The following is a 20,958-nucleotide window of genomic DNA, read 5'->3' on the forward strand; positions in this document are numbered from 1 at the left end:
TGGGTGTGTCTGTGAGAGTGTTTCCAGAAGAGATTAGCATTTGAATTGGTAGACTGACTAAGGAAGAGCGTGCTTACCAATGCAGGTGGGTACAATCAAATCTGCTGAGGGCCTGAATGGAATAAAAAAGCAGGGGAAGTGTATATTTTCTTGCTGTCTGAGCTGAGACATCCAGGTTTCCTTGCTGTTGGGTATCTGTGCTCCTGGTTCTTGGACTCTCTGACTCAGACCAGATCTTATATCCTACCCATCCCCTTCACCTCCCCCCGCCACTCCCTAGTTCTCCAGCTTTGGGGTTTGGACTAGAATTGCACCACTGGCTTTCCTGGGCCTCCAGCTTACAGATGGCAGATTGTGAGATTTCTCAGCCTTCATAATTGTGTGTGCCAATCCCTCCTGTTAAATCTCTCTATCTCTCTCCCTCTCTCTATATATATATTTATAAATATATATAAAAATATATATAAATATATATAAAAACATATATATAAATATATATATAAATATATATATAAATATATATATAAATATATATATATATATATATATATAAATATATATCTCCATCCTATGGATTCTGTTTTTCTGAAGAACTCTAATACATTCTAATAAATTCACCCTTTTTGGCTTAAGCTCACCAGAATCCATTTCTATTGTTAGTAACCAAAGTAGCCTTAATGAATAAGCAAGAATCATACATGGTAGAGATGGGATTTGAACTTTGGACTCCAAAGTCCTGTTCTTTTTCAGTATACTACACCATCACTGCTGGGAACCATTTATTCACACTAACAAGTACACATATCCAATATCCACAGCTCTCTATTCTAACAAAGCTTTTAATGGGATAATTCCAGCCCCAAATCAGTGTGGTCATCTTGTTGGAGAGATCATATGAAGAAGCCATTGGGAAAGTGAGCCCTGTGGTGACACAGAGAGGCCCAGCCATCCCACTGTCCCAGGTTAGATATTCCTGCCATGATGGCAGACCTGTGAGTGAAGCCATCTTGAATGTTTCTGCCCCAGGTGCCATCTCACCATGAACACCTGACAGGCAAGATCAGCAGAAGAACCATCCCGCTAAGCCCCAGGCAACTCACAGAATTACAAGAAATAAGATGGTTGTTGTTTTTAACCACAAGTTTTGGGATGGTTTGTTTTGCAGCAAAAGATAACTCAAATTGATGGCTTCTTTGGAAAAGTGGCATGTGAGATGAGAACTAAAAGACTGAGGGGAGGGGGCGCTGGGGGACAGCAAATCAAGGCAGAGGTGTCAGGAAGGAGCTCTGTACATTTGAGGAGCTGAAAAGGCCAGTGTGGCTCCAGTGTAGAGCAGTGGGGAGGCTGGTACCAGATGAGGGAAGAGAGATTATGCAGGACCCTGTGCATCTCAGAAGGAGCCTGGACTTTATCTAACTGCAACAGACACCACTGAAGGAATTTTTGTTTTTGAATTTTTTGTAGAGACGAAGTCTCACTATGTTGCCCAGGCTGGTCTTGAGCTCCTGGACTCAAATGATCCTCCCATCTCAACCTTCCAAAGTGCTGGTTACAGATGTGAGCCACCATGACCAGCCCATTGAAGGGTTTTAAGGAGGGGAATGACATGATCAGATGTTGAGTTTTCAGGTGTCTCTCTGGCTGTTGGATGGGAGAATGGCAGGTAACATGGAAGCAAGAAGAGTAGTTAGAGGGCATTTGTAATAGTCCCCATGAGAGGTGATGGCAGCTTCAATGAAGGTGGTGGATATGAAGGTGGAGAGGAATAGAGGAGCTCAATGAATATTTTGGAGGCAGAATAAACAGAACTTGGTGATAGATTGGATGTGAGGTGTGAATGAGAAGGAAATGCCAGGAATGACACCCAGATTCCTGACTTGACAACTGGGTGGAGGCTGGTGCCATTTACTGAGATGGGGAAAATGGTGGGAGGATAAGATTTGGGTTAGGGGGTCCAGATCAAGGGTTCACTTTTACACATATGAAGTTGGAGATGTCAGGGAGACAGCAAGTGGAGACGTGAGTAGGCAGCTGAATATCCAAGCTCTCATTTTAGAAAAGTGATCTGGGCTAGTCATATACACTTGAGAGTCATCAGCCTAAAGATGATATTTAAAGCCATGAGAAGAAATGAGATTGCCTAGAGAGAGAGGAAGAAGAGAAAACAGTCTCCGCTAACATTAATACCTGGTAGAGGAGGGAACCCTGGCAAACTCTGAACATCATAGGACTTCCCTTAAGAGCCACAGGAAGCAAGTTCAAGGTGCTTCTACCTAACAGCTCTTTGGATATTTGATGACAAGGGGTGGTGTCCACCTCTAGATTACGCCTTCCAAGTTCCCTCTGTCTTTCCTTGTAAGGCATAATTTAAAGTTCTTCACCATATGGGTCATTCTCCTCTTAAAGTTCCTTTCTTGAACTGAGTGTAATGCTCCAGCCCCAGGTAGAAAGGGACCAGCTGAGCCATTTATCACTATCCCTGTTTAGTGATAAATACTAAACAGGAGGCAGCATCAGGACAGGGAGGACAGATGAGCCCTGCTCGGTTGTTGCTAAGAGATTTTTCATTGCTTTTCCCATCCGTAGGAAAGGGCTAAGGATTTCAGAGAAAACCTCATAAACAATTGAATGAGCTCAGGCACTCTGTTACTGCCTGACAGCCTCAGTGGCAGAGACCTAGATTGTTTCCCAGAGGAAAAAATAAATAGTGTAAAACTCTCAAGATGCGCGTGTCAAAGGGCTGCTTGCCTGCTTTACGGTGAGAGCTCAAGATGGATGGTTTGGGAACAGCCGAAACCTATAAACACAGAGCAGAAAAGTACTCCATCTTTTGCTCATTTATTCCACGAACTTTTTCATTGCTGAGATGCCAAGGCCTAAATAAATACGCACGCTATGCCATTGTTCCGCTCTGAGTCCTGGCTGGAATAGGAGACCTACATTCTTCATTAATGCTGTTCAGTCACAGGATGAATGTTCTGCTTTGGTTACTGCTCATGGTGCCCAGAAATCTAAGGAACAAAAAACATATATGTGTGTGTCTCATGTGCACATTCACATACACACACACACACACACACACACACACACACACACCATGTACATATCCTAAGCCTTCCGGAGGTGGAGTTTGAAAACATGTGCTCAATATCACTCTGGCAAGAAAGAGTTCTTCATTTCTCACCTCTTTCTTTCCTTTCTCCTTGAAGTGGGTGAAGTATTTGCCAAGATAGAGACTTGGTCTACATAACAATGAAGAGATTCACCCAGGAGAGGCCCTTGGTGTTATTGAGACCCAGGTAGATGCTCCCACACTGAAGAGGGAGGGGGCGCAGAGAGAGAAGGGAGCCCCATGAGATGATCTGGTGTCTGTTGTGTTAAAGGCTTGGCCTTTCTTCTGGCCCTAGGGAGTGTGTATCATCATTCTAGAGCAGTGATTCTCAAAGTGTGGTTCCCCCAGGCATCCCAGACTCCCTGAATGAGAAACTCCAGAGGTAGGGCCCAGCAATCTGTATTTTAAGAAGCCCTGGAGGTGATTCTGATGCAGGCTCATGCTAGAGTCTAGCAGTATGACTTTCTTTCTAGCAATATACTCTACCTTTATACTCTTTCAAGTATTGTGTGCATATAATCTTATATTTGGAAAATAAGGAGAAAACGTTATTTTTGTAACACAAACTGCAGGATATTTGGGGAGGATATGAAGAGAGAAGAAAGTGGCATATTAAAATCCCAGAGATAGACTTTTGTGTTCACCAAAGTGGGGCAAGGGTTAAAAAAGATTTCAAAACACTGATTTAGAGAAAAGAAAGGTCTCTCTGAGGCAGGAGACTCAGGTCATGGGGGGTTCATGCAGCAGGATGATGGGGTTCAGAACAGACTATCCCAAATATGGCACTTTGGCATTGGAGGAAGCAGCAGAAACAAGAAAGCCTCTCTGACCCTCTTCCGTGCTTCTCTCCTAAAGCAGGCCATAAAAGAATTCCTTGATCTTGCTCTGAAGTAGGTGATAAGACCCTTACATGAGGTGCCCACCCTACACCCACAAAAAAAACTGTTCTTATCTCTGAGGACACAGGGACACAGAGAAGATTCTGAACAGGCCTTGCTAAGTTCCCGCCAGTTTATTACCATTGGAATAGTAATAAATTAGTGTATTACCCCCTTTATCCACGTCTGCATGACTGTCCACTCTTTATCAAACCTAAGCATAAAAACACACAAGTTTTCCTGTTTCTTTGGGTCTTCATTTCTGAAGGCTCCCGTGTCATGTGAAACCTAGATATTAAACAAATGTGTATGCTTTTTTCTTGTTAATCTGTCTTTTACTATGGGTGCCTCAGCCATAAACCTAGTGATGGGTGACGGAGAGAAATCCTTCCTCCTCAATAAGGGCCTGTGAGAGAAGGCCAGGAGCTCACCATGCCCCACGAAGCCAGGATTGGAACAGGCTTTTCTGAACGTCTATTGGTTTCCCAGCAGACCTCCTGAGAGAGTAGTGTGTGCATGTGGATGTGTGTATGCACCTGTGTGTGTACAGGTGGGGGGTGGACAGGAGGACAACAGGAGGCCATGGGGAACATTTCTGTCACATCACCACTACCACAAGCTCCCAGCATCTGGCTCTCAGCCCTGGGGAGAGCTGGTCTGCAATAAACCAGAGACCTTAGAATGCAAAGGGGGTTGATTTCTAGTTTCCAAGGACTCCCAAGGTCCTTCCTGTGTGGCCTCCTCATTTGCAGTGGGTCTCAAATTCAGTAGACTCCACCCCCCAGAGATTCTGATTCCATTGGCTTGCTGTGGGGCCAAGAAATCGGCCTTTTTTTTTTTGAGACAGAGTCTCTCTCTGTCCCCAGGCTGGAGTGCAGTGGTGGGATCTCGGCTTACTGAAACCTCTGCCTCCCAGGTTCAAGCAATTCTCCTGTCTCAGCCTCCTGAGTAGCTGGGGCTACAGGCGCACGCCACCACACCCGGCTAATTTTTGTATTTAGTAGAGATGGGGTTTCACCATATCGGTCAGGCCCGTCTCAGACTCCTGACCTCAGGTGATCCACCTGCCTCCGCCTCCCAAAGTGCTGGGATTACAGGTGTGAGCCACCGTGCCCAGCCAAAATCTGCATTTTAAACAAGCCTCTTCCTTCCAAGTAATTCTAATACAGAAGCTTCATGGACTACAGCAAGGATACCAAGGCAGTTTTATTTTTGGTGATGGTGATGCTTGGGGGGGGGGGGGGGGCGTGACACTGAGGAGTAGGGAAGGGAATGTTCTTGGTCATTGGAGCCTCTGAAGGGCCTCTTCTTCCAAAGTCAACCAGTGACTAAGTAGCAGCAGTGAGGCAGAAGGGCAGCCTAGTTGAGAAGTGTCCACTGGACAGGGAGAAGCATAAGTTTGGGCAGCAAATGTCAGGTTGCTAGTTGATCCTGGGGACCCTTGCAGGTCACCTGGTCAACGTGGTTGTCAGAGGCATGCTACCTGTTCTTTCTAGAAGGGACACCTCACAAGGCCACAGAGCTACTTCTACCAGTTGAGAAAGAAGCTTGGGAGAGTCTGTAGGGCAAATGCACCCACTGAACATCTACTATTAGGTAGGAAAGGCATTCAGGCAACACGGGTAGACAGCTCAGTGTAAAGGGGCACCATAAATCCTGCCAAGAGAGCCCTGTGATGACGGAGGTGTTCTGAACCTGTGCTGTCCAGTGAGGCAGCCACCAGTCACATGTGGCTCGTGAGCACTTAAAATGTGGCTAGTGTGGATGAGGAACTGGTTTTTAAACTTTATTTAATTTTAATTCATTTAAATTGAGGTTTAAATAGCCGCATATGGCTATGATTGCGGCGTTGGATAGTGAGAATCTCACGTTACCAACCACATCCCAATGCCGGAATGGAGGCAGCTCTGGGTGAAACGGCTGCTCTGTGTAGTCCTGAGGGAGGTCTGGGTGCTTTCTAAGTCAGAGGCTGGGGATTTGAGGCTTCCTGATTCCTTCCAACCTCTTCACTGCTCTGGGAGGATGTCTCCGAGTTATTTCACAGCAGCGCTCCTGCTCCAGGGCTGTCAGCCTTGTCTGGTTCAAGGTCAAGGGCCCTGTCTGTGGCTTGAATACAAGCTCAGCTCTATAGCTCTGGAAGGATTACAAGGGAAAACCAGGGGTGAAGGAGTCTCGTGTCCCTAACTTGGAGCACAGGCAAGCTTCACAATTGTCCTCTCATACTTGTCTCACATTTCCCGCTTAAAAGATAAAACATATAATAAAAGGAAGCTATTCTAAATGAGGACATTTTTAAAAAGCAAGAGCACAGATACTATAAACATCCAACTGTTGGAAAACATAGGAACCCTCAGCTAGCCAAACAGGGCTGCCCCAAATGGTCCAGCAGAATCCTTGGGAATAAAAATCCCTCCCACAGGCACCAGATAACCTTCAATTATTTTGACACATTCAGTACTTCTCTGCCAAGGTTGACAAATGACATCCAATCTCAGCTTCTGCCCAGGCTGCCCTGGGCAAGGCTGAAGGCCCGAGGCACCAGCCCCAAGCTCCAGCCCTGCCTGAGGCCAGAGCATCAATCGGGTATAGGAGCAGATCTAGGGTAGGGGGCTGGGCTGGGCTGGGTGAGGGTCATGACTCAGCTGAGAAAAAAGGGGGGCACTAACTCCAGCACCAGGAAGATCTGGAAGGGCAGGAGGAGACCAAACAGTGATGCAAGCCTCAGGCTGGCTCCCCTGAAAGTGAGTCCCAGAGGGAGGGGAAGGCATGTGGCTGTTCTAAGCCTGAGTGCCCCCCTTACCCGGCCCTCCAGCCAGGATATGGTCAGCCTGGGCCAGATTGTAGAGCACCCACAGGTGTCATGGAAAGATGTTTGCATTTTACCCTGTAGAAAATGGAGTTTGCGAGAGTGTTAGGCAGATTTGTCAACAGCTGGCTTTTCAGGAGTCCTGAAGAGCTGTCCATGTTGTCCAGGGGTTGGGGGTCTGGATCTTCTCTGAACACTAGGAAAGACTTCGTCTCTGGGAAGACGATCTCCTGTATGGGCCATAGGTTACACTTGAAGGGGAGCAAGAACAAACTGAGGCCTTGGGGAGAAGCAGGTTGCTGAGAAGGTAGTAACAAAGCTCATTCCTCCCTCCCACTTCACACACCAGGCCGGCTGTCTAAAACAGAGAATGGTCATGTAGGGCAGCTCTAAAGGTCAGAATGCTCTGGTTACTATGGTCCAGAATGATAACGGAGTGGCTATGGCCCTTAAGATCAGAAGTAGAGCTTTTGATAGTCTAAGGATAAAGAGTGGCAGAAGAGCTATGAACAGAGGTGTCTCCACCATGTAGCTTTGCAAAGGGTGGTGATAAGGGATGACAAAGATCTCAAGCCCAAGGACACAGCAAGAGGCAATCCTGACATTCAGAACTCCCAGCGCCCGCCTCCTCCTTCCCTCTCCTAGAGAGGCTGGGTGCTGCCAGGTCAGCGTCTCCGGGTGTGACTCATGTCTCAGCCACCCTGCCTGGGACACTGGCAGCCACCCCCGCCCTTGCAGGCCTGCTTGAGACATGACTGCTCACTCCTTTTATTTATTCCCCGTTCCTCAGCCACCTCGCCTCAGCCCACCCCATGACTAATGGGCTCCCACCACCCACCCTGGGGCATGCTGAGAGGGCATCACCAGCACTGCAATTATCTGGATCATTCAGGCCCAAAGACTCTCTCCACCCCCAGCCCCCAGCACCAGCTTTGTTCTGAAATTATCCGCATCACGCCGGTGATTCCGACGCACTGTCTACACATGAGATGAATCCACAGCCTCTGGTTTTAAAGGCCAGTGCTGGGCTGGCCAGTGATTCCTTCACACCGGCCATGTCACCAACTACTCATGCCTCAGAAACATGGTCATTTTAGAGCTAACAGGATCTTAGAAATGACTTCGGTCAGTGATCCACACCAGAAGCACCAAGCATCTTTAAACACCCAGACATGTCCAGGCCACATCCCCAGAGATACCCCAGAACTAGCTCTAGATGCGTGTGTGTGTGTGTGTGTGTGTGTGCACGTGCATGTGTAAAGCACCCCTGTCCTCCTGGTTGGGAACCTTTGCTGTGGTCCACCCCCCTCATCTGACCCAGAGGGAGAAGTATCTTGCCCAAGGCTCAGGCCGATTAGTGGCAAAGCCAGGATTGGGTGTGCCTGCCTCCCTTCTCTTGAGCACAGAAGGGCTTAACTCACTGGACAGGCATTCAAGTCTCCTCACCCCCTCAGGCTTGCCCATCATCTATGTTCCTGAGCTCTCCCCTCAGCCTTCTGGTTCTATCATTACTCCAGCATGAAATTTCCTCACCACCTCTCATGTCCTTTTCCTCCTGGAAGCATCTCCATCCATTCCCCATCTCTATCCATCCCCAGTTCCCAGCCTAACTCACAGGGAACTTTTTTTTTTTTTGAGACTGAGTCTTGCTCTGTCACCCAGGCTGAAGTGCAGTGATGCGATCTCAGCTCACTGCAATCTCTGCCTCCCAGGTTCAAGCGATTCTCCCTGCTTTAGCCTCTCAAGTATCTGGGATTATAGGCATGCACCACCAGGCCTGGCTAATTTTTGTATTTTTAGTAGTGACGGAGGTCTCACCATGTTGGCCAGGCTGGTCTCCAACTCCTGACCTCAGGTGATCCACTCGCCTTGGCCTCTCAAAGTGCTGGGATTACAGACGTGAACCACTGTGCCCAGCCCACCAAACCTTTTGTGTCCATGCCTGGGGCAAGTTGCATCTGCTTGACAGTTCAGTTAGCCACAGCACTGTGACACTGACTCTGGGATTTTACAAGTTGTAAGTTTGTCTTTTTCTTTAGGAAGCTCTGGAAGTTCAGGGAGCCTTCCCCATCCTCTTGCCCACAGAGGTGCTAAGTGAATGTGGAGATGTGAGTTGATGTGACATTGTAATGTCCCACACCTAGAGGAAGGATGCTCACCTTTAGATGTTTCCTTTTGGAGCTTTGTAATCTGGGCTCCCGTTACAGATTAAACACTGACATTTTCCATTTGTGTAAACATTCACAACGAGACAGGCCTCCAGGCAGGCCAGCGAGGACCGGGGACTGGTAAGTGCTAGGGTCTGAAGAAGGAGACAATCCCTGCACTCCAGGCTGACCAACACCATTTGGGAGCACTAAGCAGTAATAAACAAGGACAACTGGTGTCACCCAGAAGACTAGGAAACATCAAAGTTGTGATTTTAAAAAAATTAGGGAGCCAACTAGGAGCAAGCTCCTTTCTTCTGCTAGTTTCATCTGCAAGAACACAGGCTGGAGACAAGTGAGGCTGCCAAGCGTGGATACCTGGGAGGGTGGATACTGGCTTGCAGGCTCCTGCCAACTCCTGCACACTTGAAAGGGCACGGCCAGTCCAGTGTGCTGCCCAGCTGGGAGGGCAGGCCTAGCCATCTGCCTGCCCTCGAGGGGTGCAGGCATCTCTCTGTTGGTGGCAAAGGAGGGTTCAGCCCAGAAACCAGCCCTGACAAGGACTCTGTCCTCAGAAGTGCTTGTCCAGGAGAGTAGGTGAAGAGGTGGCTGGCCTCTGTGGCAGCTGCCAGCAACTCAGTGGTGTGAGGTGGGCAGCTCCCTGCAGGGAGCTGCAATCCAAAGCAAAACAGTCTAACTGACAATTCAGGGCAGCCCCAGGTAAACGTGGGTGGGGAGCAGCTGTGTGCTCAGGACCATATCTCTCTCCCACTCTGTGTAAGTGTTAGGTGAATACAGGGAGTGACTGATCTACCCTTTTTAGGGTGACTGTATTAATTATTGTTCAAACTTGGTAAGGCACAGTGGCTCATGCCTGTAATCCGCTGTGGTCACCAGGACTTCACTCACCTTAAAACTTGCCCTCTGCCTATAATGTCAGGCTCCTTTCTCCCTCTGTTGCTTCATCTACTGGCATTCCCTTGCGTCCCCTACCCTCATGCTTATTGTCTTCTCCTCTTCCCCAGTGAATGCCTTCCAGTCCATGACACAAGGCTCTCTGGGGCTCAGTGCTTTTGCTTTTATTGTTCCCTCTACAGTAAACAGTACCCTTTCCCTGATACCTGGCGAACTCCTAAGCATGCCTCAAGACCCAGCTTAAATGTTACTTTCCTGGTGAAACGCTACCAGACTCCATGAGGCAGAATGGGTTCCTCCATCTGTGCACTTGGCCTTGCTGTTTTATGGTGCTTATTGCATTGTTTGGTGGCTCTTTGTTTACATGTCTCCTTTTTATTCTCCTTTAGATAATGAGGTCCTTGAAGATTTATTTCTCTAAATGTACCATGGAACATAGTGTCTAGTACACAGAAGCTGTCAATAAATATTTGCTGAATGAATGAACGAATGAATGCAAATTCCTTCACCCTGCTACCTCCTGCTCCATAACCCTTAATGCTGCCCTCTTACCTGGAGACAACATTTGTGCCAGTTCATTCCACATGTTGTCTGTACACACCATAATTACCCCCATGTTTGGCATTATGGAGAAATGCAAAAATGTAAAAGAAAGTGTCTCCACCCTGAGTTCCAAATGGTAAGTAAGGCAAGAACTCAGAAGAAACCATGAAGGCGGCACTGGGGACCACAGTGGCGTTCTGGATGAAGGGAGCCTTGCCTCCAGCAGGGAGAATCCAGGACTGTCTCCTAGGCACCAGGTCATGTTTGAGTCAGCTCTGAAGAGTGGGTAGATTTTTTTTTTTTTTTAGATGGAGTCTTGCTCTTGTTGCCCAGGCTGGAGTGCAGTGGCGCAATCTCAGCTCACTGCAACCTCCGCCTCCCGGGTTCAAGCGATTCTCCCTGCCTCAGCCTTCCAAGTAGCTGGGATTACAGGCATGCACCACCACGCCCGGCAAATTTTTGTATTTTTAGCAGGGATGGGGTTTCACCATGTTGGCCAAAATGTTCTCGATCTTCTGACCTTGTGATCCACCCGCCTCAGCCTCCCAAAGTGCTGGGATTACAGGCGCTCCATGCGCCAGTGGTTCACCACCACGCCCAGCCAAGTGGGTAGATTTTAACAGACACAGGAGTAGGGGCAATGAGGGTACGGAAAAAGGGCTTTACTGGTCCCAAAGGCAAACATGGTCAGGATATGTTCAGAATGTGGCTGGAGCAAAGGCCACATGGAGGGGAACAGCAGAAGGTGGAGGTAGACAGGGCTTGTCCAAGGACAGCCAGGGTGTGGCTCTTGTCAGCAGGGTGGGTTCCAAAAGGTCTCACTCAGAGCCAGGCAGCCACACTGCCTCTGAGGAGGCACTGAAAGGGAGGGGCCTGCAAACTCACTCCAGCTGTCACAGCCCACGCAATGGGTGAAGGAAGCGGGGCAGTGAGGGCCAGTTATAAAAACAGGGAATGTTTTAGACTTTTCTTACCTCTCTACATTTCCTAAATCCCATACGTAGTAGGGACTTGGTCCAAGGGTGCCCCTTAATCCATCAGCCTCCAGTAAGATAACTTATAGAGCTTCTCCCACCTTCTCTCCCCTTAGTAGGTTGGGGCCTATGAATCTCTCAACCACGGGACAGGTAAATATTTCTTAGGCACCATCTACCTGAAAGATAACAAGGGAAGAACGGTGGGAGATACGCAAGAATAGAGGCCACAGACCTCTAGTGATTAACCACATACAGCATGAAACACCCACAGAACCAAGCCAGGCCAGGGGTGGCAAGTGTTAGGTGAATACAGGGAATGACTAATCTACCCTTTTTAGGGCGACTGTATTAATTATTGTTCAAACTTGGCAAGGCACAGTGGCTCATGCCTGTAATCCTACCACTTTGGGAGGCTAAGGTGGCCGTGAATTCAAGACTAGCCTGGGCAACATAGTGAGACCCTATCTCTACAAAACAAAACAAAACAAAATATTGCTCAAACTGGAAAAGTGAAAGAGGGAACAATTAATAAATATGCTGGAACATAGGCATGAACAGGGGCTGCGCCTGCCATCCAGGATGGCAGTCATCCTATCCATAAGTCTTTTATGATTCCAACATTTCCATCCCCAGACCAGTCTTGGCCCCGAGATCCAGATTCAGATTCAACTGCCTGCTGGGTACTCCATTTAAATGTCTTATAGGCCACTCAGCTTCCATGCATCAAAAACTGAAGTCAGTGCCTCCTTCACTCCCCACTCCCTCACCACCGGCTTCTCCTCTGTATTGCCCATCTGGAGAAACAGCACTGGCCTCTAATCATGTGTTCCTGGCAGACCCTGGGAGTTGTCCTGAATCCTCCCCACCTCACCACACCCAGGCAGTCACTCCAAGAGCTACTCATTCTACGTCCTTCTGGCCCCTCTCACCTGTTCAGGCCTCCTTGTCTTTGTCCTGGACCATAACTGGTCTTCTCTTCCATCCCTCCATCTGCACCTTGAAAGTCCCTCTTCATCATGGTAGCAGAAAGATCTTTAAAATGCACACAACTGGATGGGCATGGTGGCTCACACCTGCAATCCCAGCACTTTGGGAGGCTCAGGTGGGCAGATCACTTGAGGCCAGGAGTTTGAGACCAGCCTGGCCAACATGCTGAAACCCCATCTCTACACAAAAATTAGCTGGACATGGTTACATTTGCCTGTGATCCCAGCTGCTCAGGAGGCTGAAGCATGAGAATTGCTTGAACCCCCAGAGGCGGAGGTTGCAATGAGCCAAGATCACGCCTCTGCACTCCAGCCTGGGCGATAGAGCAAGACTCTGTCTCAAAATAAAATAAAATAAAATGCACAAAACTGCTCATGTCACTCCTTTCAGTGGCGCCCTGTATTATTAGTCTGTTCTTGCACTGCTATAAAGAAATACCTGAGACTGGGTAATTTACAAAGAAAAGAGGTTTAATTGGTTCACAGTTCCATAAGCTGTAGAGGAAACATGGTAGCATCTGCTGGGATTCTGGGGAGGCCTCAGGAAACATACAATCATGGCAGAAGGGGAAGGGGAAGCCAGCAGTTCACATGGCCAGAGCGAGAGGAAGAGAGGGGGGCGGGGAGGTGCCACACACTTTTAAACAACCAGATCTCACAAGAACTCACTATTATAAGAACAGCACCCAGAGGATGGTGCCAACCCCTTTATCAGAACTCTGCCCCCATGATCCATTCACCTCCCACAAAGTCCCACCTCCAACACTGGGGATTATCACTTAACATGAGATTTGGTGGAGACATAGATCTAAATCATATCACTCCCCTTACACTTTGTCACTTTTGGGTTGTAGCTGAGACTTTTGGGAATCTCCCCAGTTCTGGGCTCATCTCCACCTTCCCTCCCACATCCTGTTGGCCAGATCTATATCCTCCTTGAAGTTCTGTGCTGGCCACCCTCTGAGCCTTTGCTTACACTGCTCTCTGCCTGTGATGTCCGTCTGCTTCTGGTTCTCCTCCAGCCACCCACTGGACCTCAGATAGTGCCCACTGTATGACCCACCTTGCCCTTTAAGGACTGGCCTTTCTGCCACTCCAGCCATTCATTTATTCAGCACAGTGTTAGGTGATGAGGGGTGACATACATAGAACTACATGGAGACAGCACATGTGGCAAAATGATCCTAGTCAATCCAACTAGGTGAAAGAAATTTGGGTGTTGATTGTAACGGTACACCATTCTTGCAACTTTTCTGTGGGCTTTAAGTTTTTCAAAAAGAAAATCAAGTAAAAAAATGAATAGACTCCAATTAGAAAAAGGGTAAAAGGTCTGAATAGATATTTCTCAAAGAAGACATACAAATGGCCAAAAGTTATAGGAAAAATTGCTGGACATCACTAATCACTGGGGAAATTCATCTCAAAATCACAGTGAGGTATTATCTCTCACTTGTTAAAATGGCTGCTATCAAAAAACAAAAGACAGCAAATGATGATACAAATGTGGAGAAAGGGGAACCCTCCTACGCTGTTGGTGGGAATGTTAATTAGTACAGCCATTACGGAAAATGGTATGGAGATTTCTCAAAAAAATTAAAAATAGAACTACCATATGATCCAGCAATCCCGCTACTGGGTATATATCCAAAGGAAAGGAAGTCAGTGTGTCAAAGAGATATCTGTGCTCCCAAGTTCATTGCAGCTCTACTTGCAATAGCCAAGATATGGAACCAACCTAAGTGTCCATCAATGGATAAATGGATAAAGAAAATGTGATACATATACACAATGAAATACTCTTCAGCCTTAGAAAAGAAAGAAATCCTGTCATTCATGGCAACAAGGATGAACCTAGAGGGCATTATGTTAAGTGAAATAAGCCATGCACAGAAAGACACATATCACATGATCTCACTCAGATTTGGAATCTAAAGAAGTTGATCTCATAGAATTAGAGAGTAGAATAGTGATCACTAGAAGTTTGGGAGGGGACAAGGGAGGCAGGGGCAGGGAAAAGTTGGTCAGTGAGTACAAAGTTACAATTAGAGAGAAGGGACAGGCTCACAGCTAATAACATACTGAATGGGGAAAAACTGAAAGCCTTTCCTCTAAGATCTGGAACATGACAAGGATGCCCACTTTTACCACTGTTATTCAACATAGTACTGGAAGTCCTAGCTAGAGCAATCAGACAAGAGGAAGAAATAAAGGGCATCCAAACTGGAAAGGAAGAAGTCAAACTATCCTTATTTGCAGATGATAGGATCTTATATTTGGAAAAACCTAAAGACTCTGCCAAAAAACTATTAAAACTTGTGAATTTGCAGGATACAAAATCAACATACAAAAATCAGTAGCATTTCTATATGCCAACAATGAACAACCTGAAAAAGAAATGAAAAAAATAATTCCATTAAAATAGCCACAAATAAAATTAAGTAGCTAGGAATTAAGCAAAGAAGTGAAAAATCTCTACAATGAAAACTATACAACACTGATGAAAGAAATTGAAAAGAACACCAAAAAAAGTAAAGCTATTTCATGTTCATGAATTGAAAGAATCAATATTGTTAAAATGTCCATACTACCCAAAGCAATCTAAAGATTCAATGCAATCCCTATCAAAATACTGACATTCTTCACAGAAATAGAAAAAAAAATACACAAAAGACCCAGAATAGCCAAAGCTATCTTAAGCAAAAAACAAAAACAAAAACAAACCCAAAAATCTGGGGGAATCACATTACCTGACTTTAAACTATACTACAGAGTTTTGTTAACCAGAATGGTACTGGCATAAAAACAAACATATAGACCAATGAAACAGAATAGAGAACCCAGAAACAAATCCACACACCCACAGTGAACTCATTTTCAACAAAGGTGCCAAGAACATATACTGGGGAAAAGACAGTCTCTTCAATAAATGGTGCTGGGAAAACTGAATATCTATATGCAGAACACTGAAACTCAACCCCAATCGCTTGCCATATACAAAAATTAAATCAAAATGAATTAAAGACTTAAATCTAAGACCTCAAACTATAAAACTACTACAAGAAAACATTGGAGAAACTCTCCAGGACATTGGTCTGGGCAAAAATTTCTTGAGTAATACCCCACAAGCATAGGCAACCAAATCAAAAATGGACAAATGGGATCACATCAAGTTAAAAAGCTTCTGCACAGTGAAGGAAACAATCAACAAAGTGAAGAGACAACCCACAGAATGGGGGAAAATATTTGCAAACTACTCATCTGACAAGTGTTAATTACCAGAATATATAAGGAGCTTAAACAGCTTCACAGGAAAAAAAACAAATAATCTGACTAAAAAAATGGGCAAAAGATTTGAACAGACATTTCTCAAAAGAAGACATACAATGGCAAACAGGCATATGAAAAGGTGCTCCCCATCATTGATCATCAGAGAAATGCAAATCAAAGCTACAGTGAGGCTGGGCGCAGTGGCTCACACCTGTAATCCCAGCACTTTGGGAGGCTGAGGCAGACGGATCACTTGAGGTCAGGAGTTCAAGACCAACATGGTGAAACCCTGTCTCTACTAAAAACACAAAAATTAGCTGGGTGTGGTGGTGCACCTATAATCCCAGCTACTTGGGAGGCTGAGGCAGGAGAATCATTGAACCCAGAAGGTGGAAGTTGCAGTGAGCTGAGATTGCGCCACTGCACTCTGTTGCCAGCCGGGGCAACAGAGTGAGACTCTGTCTCAAAACAAAACAAAACAAAACAAAAAACTACAATGAGATATCATCTCACCCCAGTTAAAATAGCTTTCATCCAAAAGACAGGCAGTAATACATGCTGGAGAGGAAGTGGAGAAAAGGGAACCCTTATGCACTGTTGGTGGAAAATGTAAATTATTACGACCACTATGGAGAACAGTTTGGAGGTTCTCCCAAAAACTAAAAATAAAGTTACCATATAATACAGCAATCCCACTGCTGGGTATATACCCAATGAAAAGGAAATCAGTATATCAAAGAGATAGCTGCACTCCCATATTTGTTGCTGCACTGTTCACAATAGCCAAGATTTGGAAGCACCCTTGGTGTCCATCAACAGATGAATAGATAAAGAAAATGTGCTACATATGCACAGTGGAGTACTATTCAGTCATAAACAAGAATTAATCCTGTCATTTGCAACAATATGCATGGAATTGGAGATCATTATGTTAAGTGAAATAAGCCCTCCAAGTACAGGAAAAAAAAAAGCATTGCATGTTCTCACTCATTTGTGGGATCTAAAAATCAAAACAATTGAACTCATGGATATAGAGAAGGGAAGGATGGTTACTAGAGGCTGGGAAGGCTAGTGGAGGGGGTATAGGGGATAGATCAGGATGATTAATGGGTACAGAAAAAAATAGAATGAATAAGACCTAGTAATTGATAGCAAAATAGTGTGACTATAGTCCATAATAATTTAATTGTACATTTAGAAATAACTAAAAGAGTATAATTGGATTGTATGTAACACAAAGTATAAATGCTTGAGTTGATGGATACCCCATTTCCCATGATATGATTATAATGCATTGCATGTCTGTATCAAAATATCTTATGTACCCCATAAATATATACACATATTATATACCCACAAAAATTCAAAATTTAAAAATTTAAACAACTAATTAAATAGAAGAAATAAGTTCTGGTGTTCTATTGCACAGTAGGGTGACTATGGTTAACAATATTGTATTGTATATTTCAAAATAGCTAGAAGAAAGGATCTGAAATGTTCATACCACAAAGAAATGATAAATGTATGAAGTGAAGGATATGCTAATTACCCTGATTTGAATTTTACACAATGTATACATGTATTAGAACATCACATTGTATCTCATAAATATGTACAATTATTATATGTCAATAAAAATAAAATTTTTAAATGTTTAAATGAGTCCTGGCGCAGTGGCTCATGTCTGTAATCCCAGCACTTTGGGAACCTAAGGCAGGCAGATCAGAGTTCCAGATAAGGTCAGGAGTTTGAGATCAGCCAGGCCAACATGGCGAAACCCCGTCTCTACTAAAAATACAGAAAATTAGCTGGGTGTAGTGGCAGGTGCCTGTAATCCCAGCTACTTGGGAGGCTGAGGCAGGAGAATCGCTTGAACCTGGGAAACAGAGGTTGCAGTGAGCCAAGATAGAGCCACTGCACTCCAGCCGGGGCGACAGAGCAAGACTGTCTCAGGGGGGAAAAAAAAAAAGTTTAAATAAATAGAATATGGGCCTGCACAGAAATTCATTCAAATGTTAAGTTTATTGTAACTGATTGAGAGACCAGTATCCACTGAAATTCAGGGCCAGGGTTTGCTGTTACAGCTCCACACTTAACAGTAAATTTGCTGTAGTATTTAAATTTATTTATAAATTTAAACATGTATGTATTTGTTTCCTTTTCCTTTTCTTTTTTTAAAAATTTCTCCCGCTTGAAGAGCTGATATACATGTTTAATTTGGGAGAAAAGTTAGGATTAAAAAAAAAAAACAGATAAGTAGATAAAAGAAATACAAAATGGATTATACTACACACAGTTTTTGTTACTCCACAATGTAGTATAAACACCTTTTCATGTTAATAAATACGTTGGCATTGTAATAGCTGCATTACTTTCCATGGAATAGATCCTGCATGATTTATGTAACTCCAAGATTTTTTCCCCTATATACATAAAAACAAGCTCCAGTTCCCTGATTCTGGCACATTCCATGAGTCTAGCCCAAAGAGAAAAGTCAACGCCAATGCCGGCTTTTTGTCAAGAAAGGTAACACGTTGTTATTTGGGCTTCAAAGGAAAAAAATCAAAACTGACAGGTTAGAATTAATTGGGAAAAGCACCTTATCTCAAATGCCATGAGCATTTCAATAGATGGAGCCCAATCTGCTCAGCAGTGCTGCCCTAGGAGGCCAACAGAGTTTCAGGCCACTCCTGGGCCACTGGCAAGATGGAGAGGAGCTAAAAATAGACCCAGAACTGAGCATTGAGACTTTCCTGAATTCATAGGCATAAATACTGCCCCAGAAGGACTTGCCTCTCCAATGGTTTCCAACCATGGCACATCACACTGCCTAAAATTCTCAAGGATTATGATTTTGTAAAAGGCCTCTGTCGGGAAGTAGGCAGCTCTCCTGGGAGGAGGGCAGAGTGACTCTCCCATCAGGACAGAGTGGAGACAGCTGCAGCTTTGGAGTCAAATGGACTGGGGCTTGTTCCAGCTCTGCCCATCACCAGCTGTGTGACCTTGGGTCAACTCCTCAGCCTCTCTGAGCTGCTGTGTTTTCATCTGTAAGAAGGAGATAACAGGCCACTTCACAGAGTTATTGTGAGGATAAAATGGAATGTTGCCTGGAGCAGGGTATAGGAGGTGAACAAATGAGGCGTGTTACTATTACTGAGGACTTGAATTTGTTTCTCAGATTAGCCAGGTGTGGTTTTGGGAAAGCTGAGTTTTCACGGGGTTGGTGGTGTGCATGAGAGCTGTGCAGCGGAGCCCCCAAGCATGATGCATGGAAAAGGAGGACAGGTCTGCACATCCAGGACCAACCAGGGCATTTAAGGTAGGATGCAGATGTGCTGGAATGTATCAGCATACCTCATTCATTGCCATAGCCTCAGCATTCACAGATGTAACATTCATAGAGTCAGATATTCTCTAGTCAACTCTGAAGGTTTGTGAATCTTTTATTTAAAGGTTTGTGACCTTTAATAATAATCTGCTGTTTCGCTGAGACATTAATCTGAAGCACATTAACTTTGAGTAAGACAGTGCGTCTTATAGATTTCCCAGGGTTGGCCCCTAATGTGGCTTTGCAGAAGACATATTGAAAGCCTGAATTAGGGTCCAGGTCTATTAACCACCCTGACCCCAGAGGCCTGATCTCTGCCCAAGATCCTAGTGGGCCTCGACACACAGGTACCCGCCCTTGTCCTGACGGTGACTAGGTTCCATCGAGGGCTTTTCAGGACTGGAGTGACTGATGAATCTCCAAGATGTGTTGGACCATCAACTGGCTGTGCACAGACAACATAAATCCTGTTTAAATGGGTGCTGCAGAGTGAAGCTGCTTTCACCTCTGTATTAGTTTTCTAGGGCTGCTGTAACAAAGCACCACAACTGGGTGGCTTAGAACAACAAAAATATATCATCTCCCAGTTCTGGAGGCTAGAAATCTGAAGTCACGGTGTTGACAGGGCCATGCTCCCTCAGAAACCTGTAGGGGAGAATCCTTCTTTGCCTCTCTGGCTTCTGGTGCCTTTGGCATTCCTTGGCTAACAGAGAGATGTGTTGCTGCCATCTCTGCCTCCACTGTCAAATGGCTGGCTTTAGCCTACATGACTCTGACCTCTTCTTTTATTTTATTTTGTTTTATTTATTTATTTATTTATTTATTTATTTATTTATTTATTTTTTGAGACAGAGTCTCACTCTGTTGCCCAGGCTGGAGTGCAACAGAGTGATCTTGGCTCCCTGCAACCTCCGCCCCCCAGGTTCAAGCTATTCTCCTGCCTCAGCCTCCTGAGTAGCTGGGATTACAGGCATGCACCACCATGCCCGGTTAATTTTTGTATTTTTAGTAGAGATGGGGTTTCGGCATGGTGGTCAGGCTGGTCTCAAACTCCTGACCTCAGGTGATTCACTCACCTTGGCCTCCCAAAGTGCTGCGATTACAGCCATGAGCCATCATGCCCAGCCTGACCTCTTCTTTTAAAAATACCAGTCACATTAGGCTGGGCACGGTAGCTCACATCTGTAATCCCAGCACTTTGGGAAGCCAAGGTGGAGGACTGCTTGAGCCAGGAATTTGAGACCAGCCTGGACAACATAGCAAGACCCCATCTCTAAAAAATATTGTTTTAAAATTAGCCAGTCATCATGGTATGTCACAATAGTTCCAGCTACTCAGGAGGCTGAGATGGGAGGATCCCTTGAGCCCAGGAGTTCAAGGCTGCAGTGAGTTATGATCACACTACTACACTCCAGCCTGGGTGACAGGGTGAGACCATGCTAAAAAAAAAAATAGACACCACTCACATTAAATTAGGGACCCTTCCTACTCCAATGTGACTTCATCTTAACTAATTACATCCATGACAATGCTATTTCCAAGTGAGGTCACATTCTGAGGTACCAGGGGTTAAGACTTCAACATACCTTTTTGGAGGGAGATAAAACTGAATCCATAAAAGCCTCTGAACTCATTTAGAGACAAGCATTCTCTCTTCAGTGCCTGGGCTAAGATGAGAGAAACATCAGGCATTCTCTCCACAGCCACAGGGAGAACTCCTAAGAGAGACCTGGGCCCACCTCTTGTCTATGCCCTCCAGGTTCAAGCGATCCTCCTGCCTCAGCCTCCTGAGTAGCTGGGATTACAGGCATGCACCACCATGCCCGGGTAATTTTTGTATTTTTAGTAGAGATGGGGTTTCGGCATGGTGGCCAGGCTGGTCTCAAACTCCTGACCTCAGGTGATCCACCCACCTTGGCCTCCCTAAGTGCTGGAATTACAGCCATGAGCCATCACGCCCTCCTCCATGAACACCCCTCCTGGCTCAGATTGCTACAGC

The 20,958-nt window shown here is 45.5% G+C and overlaps 1 protein-coding gene across 1 annotated transcript in view; it reads right to left on the minus strand.

Annotated features, from left to right (window-relative positions):
* The window catches only part of MSH2 (mutS homolog 2), a 306,776-nt gene that overhangs the window by 74,525 nt on the left and 211,293 nt on the right, over positions 1-20,958 (minus strand). The window lies entirely within an intron of this gene.

This window comes from Pongo abelii, chromosome 12, assembly GCF_028885655.2.
Source record: "Pongo abelii isolate AG06213 chromosome 12, NHGRI_mPonAbe1-v2.0_pri, whole genome shotgun sequence".
Taxonomy (NCBI): domain Eukaryota; kingdom Metazoa; phylum Chordata; class Mammalia; order Primates; family Hominidae; genus Pongo; species Pongo abelii.